This window comes from Octopus bimaculoides, chromosome 25 (genome assembly GCF_001194135.2).
Source record: "Octopus bimaculoides isolate UCB-OBI-ISO-001 chromosome 25, ASM119413v2, whole genome shotgun sequence".
Classification (NCBI taxonomy): domain Eukaryota; kingdom Metazoa; phylum Mollusca; class Cephalopoda; order Octopoda; family Octopodidae; genus Octopus; species Octopus bimaculoides.
This window is the reverse complement of record NC_069005.1, coordinates 22,029,351-22,033,114: the sequence shown is the minus strand read 5'-3', so window position 1 is coordinate 22,033,114 and position 3,764 is coordinate 22,029,351. Positions and strand designations below refer to the sequence as shown.

Here is a 3,764-nt window from a genome sequence, read left to right as displayed (position 1 = left end):
GTGTGTGTGTGTGTGTGTGTGTGTGTGTGTGTGCACAAGCGTGGCTGTTTGGTAAGAATTTTGCTTCCCAACTACCGGGGCAGGATTGTTTAAGTAACCGTAACTTAGCGGTTCGGCAAAAGATTACTGATAGAATAAGAACCAGGCTTTAAAAAAATAAGTGCAGGGGTTCATTCATTTGACTAAAGATGTTTTCAAGGCGGTGCCCCAGAATGGTCACTGTCAAATGACTGAATCAAGTAAAAGATAAAAGGTTCTTATTTCTGTTGTGAGTGGGACGACAAAATGAAATTAAGGACGACAAAATGAAATTAAATAGTGAAATAATTAACTAAGCCCCCTCCCCACCTCAAAACAATGAGAAACAATACTATTATTATTGATAAAAAATTTTCACCACCACCCATTTTCTTCTTCTTCACCACCACCAGTTTATAACGATGCAGACGTGTCTGCTAAATCGTCAAATTTGACTATTACATCAAGCACAGCATTATCAAAATGTCATAAAAATATCATTGCTAACAGGTCAGACAATGTTCATAAATAATTAAACCTTTTCACATTCAGATCACTCTGTTAACTGTAATGTTTCATTTATTTTTATTTTTATTTAATTACTCATGCATTATCTCGTAGCTTTAAGATTTCAATGATGTAGTTGTTTATTTTTAGAATGACATTGTAGGGTAGGTGTAAAATACCAGATCAAGGTGGTTTGAATATGCCGGATATGGTTGGTTTAAATGCTAAAGTGTTAACGATTAGCTGATGTTGCTGACATAATTGATGAAAACAAAGATAAATAACAACAAAGATAAATAAAAGATGTAGGCAAGAGTGTTCAATTTTTTTCCCTAAATCTGTTGGTTAAATGCAATTATTTTTTAACTTTTACATATGAAGTATCTCTATAATGTATTTTGCACTACGAATTGCAAAAAGGAACCTAGAACCTAGATTTAATTAATTAATTAATTAATTAATTAATAATGATAATAATAATAATAATAATAATAATAATAGTAACAACAACAACAACAGCAATGATAACAACAGTAATAATAATAACAACAACTACAACAGTAATAATAATAACAACAATAATAATAAATAAACAATTTGGTGTGTTTATTTTAATGGCCGACCATTAAAATGTAGTGCGTTTCTCTGCCCTAAGTGTCAGGAAGACACTCGGCAAGAGATGGAAACAGAATTGAAAGATGATAATGAAAATAATAATAATAATAATAATAATAATAATAATAATAATAATAATGATAGCCATAATAATATTAACAACAAAGATAATAATAATAATAATAATAATAATAATAATAATAACAATAATGGGAAGAGCAGGAGGAGTGACCTGAAGATAGAGATAGAAGCACTTATGTGCGCAGCACAAGAACAAGCATTAAGGACAAACTATGTGTAGAGCAGAATCGACAGTACTACCGAGAGAAACAAATGCAAAATGTGTGGCGAGAGGAATGAAACGGTATGGCACATCGTTAGCGAATGCACGAAAGTGGCACAATGCTTTAACAAAAAACGACATGACAGTGTGACAAGAATAATCCATTGAGAGCTCTGCGGAAATCACGGCCTAAAAAGAGCAAAGTCGTGGTATGAGAAAACCCCAGAAGGAGTCACCGAGAATGAAGATTGCAAAATCTCGTGGGATGCAATGATCCAGTGCGATCACCTGACCAGACATCGGAAAATGGACATTGTTTAGGTGAATAAAAAAGAAAGAAATCGCATGATAATCGACAAAGAAGTAAAAAAAAAACTGAACAACTACGACAATTTTAAGTAGGAAATACAATTTGAAGTGGGAAATACAAAAACCAGCATTGCTTAGAACTTCAAGAATTCTTCGCAGGGTTCTTGGAGCATGGTCTGTAAAACTAGTGTCACCTTAGGCTGCTGGCTGTAGATTGCTCACACTCTCCACCGTACTCAGCAAAATATGTTGAGAGTTTTCGCCAAATAATAATAATAATAATAATAATAATCCTTTTTACTGAAGTTTTGTGGGGAGTGGAGTGGTCAATTACATCGACCTCAGTGTTTCACTGCTATTTAATTTATCGACCTCGAAAGGATGAAAAGCAAAGTCGACCTTGGCGGAATTTGAACTCAGAATGTAAAGATAGACGAAATGTCACTAAGCATTTCATCCAGCGTGCTAACGATTCTGTCATCGCACCGTTAGTAATAATAATAGTAAATATAATAATATTTCTATTGTAGACAAAAGGCTTGAAATTTTGAGGAGCGTGCTTGTTGATTACATCGACCCCCAATTCTCAACTGGTACCGACCTTGAAGAGAGGAGGCATGTCATTGATGAGGTTGCAAATGGAGACGAAGGAACTTTGACAAACAAACAAGCGATGATTGTTGAACCAACACATTAAATAAACGATTGATTGGTTTAGAAGTGATATCAAACCACTGTGTGTGTTATTATTATTGGCGTAATGACCCTCTCAAGACCAAACAAGGGAGATAAAAATAATTTGATGAGAGCGAAGAAAGAGGAGAAGGTAGATGGGGTGGAAAAGGAGGAGGAAGCGCGGTTAAAGGACGAGGAAAGGGAGGGAAGGAGGCGAAGAAGGAGGAGGAGAAGAAGAGCAACAACAACAACAACAGCAGGGGCTTATTGTGGAAGTGAATGAGGAAGGAGGGAGAAAATGAAGAGGTTGATGATGATGATGATGATGATGATGATGGGGATGATGATGACGAAGAGCATTTCTTTATTTTGCCAGAGAGGCAAATAAAGACAAAAAAACTGTAAAGAGAACCTTAAAATTCATCCATACATAAACACACACAAACACACACGCACACACACACACACACAGCTACCTCTCACCCTATCTATCTATCTATTTATCTATCTATCTCTCACTCTCTGTTTGTCTGTCTGTCTGTCTGTCTGTCTCTCTCTCTCTCTCTCTCTCTATATATATATATATATATATATATATATATATATATATATATATATATAAATATATATATATACACACACACACACACACACACACACGTGTCTCAGTGTAAGTACATATTCACATACACACATACATTTATTACAAAAACACACTGACACACACACACACACACATATACATAAGCACATATAACACCACGAGTACGCAAGTTGTTTATAAACATTTAACGAAGGCAACGTGTCTCATTTCCATTCCCTATGACACGCCAATGTTTACGTTACGCTAAAGGCAAAGGGTTCGCCCCATTTAGCTGTCACTTTTGCTCTTATTTCTGTTTGTGAGTACGTTTATGCGTGTACATTTTAGTGCGGATGTCCTCGCTGGAGATTGCGGGGGTATCAATGTGTGTGTGTACGTGTGTACGTGTGTGTATGTGTATGTGCGTGTATGTATGTCAGCACCACAAAAACATACAAGTATACACACATACATACATATATATATATGTATGTGTGTATGTATGCATTGTACGTGTGTATGCGTATTAGCATACATGCAGACATTCTCACACAGACACACACATGCACGTACAAACACATGTTGTATTGGTTTCAGTTATTTGCCATGCTGGAGCATTTCTTTCAACGGTTGTTGACGATTATAATCGGCTCCGATATTTCTTTCAGACTGATTATTATGTCATTGCTAATTAATTATTGAATAGCTGAGGAGCAGGTCATAAACACGGACACACACACACACACACACACACACACACACACACACACGGAC

At 35.8% G+C, this 3,764-nt stretch overlaps 1 long non-coding RNA gene across 2 annotated transcripts in view; it reads left to right on the top strand.

The window, feature by feature from the left end:
• The window catches only part of LOC128250819 (uncharacterized), a 368,397-nt gene that overhangs the window by 354,421 nt on the left and 10,212 nt on the right, over window positions 1–3,764 (top strand). The window contains exon 6 of one of the 2 annotated variants that reach the window (XR_008266800.1): window positions 2,263–2,325. The exons of the other annotated variant lie outside the window; for it this stretch is intronic. This is a non-coding gene — a long non-coding RNA (uncharacterized LOC128250819). Of the gene's footprint in view, window positions 1–2,262; window positions 2,326–3,764 lie in introns of those variants that run through there. 2 annotated transcript variants of the gene reach the window in all.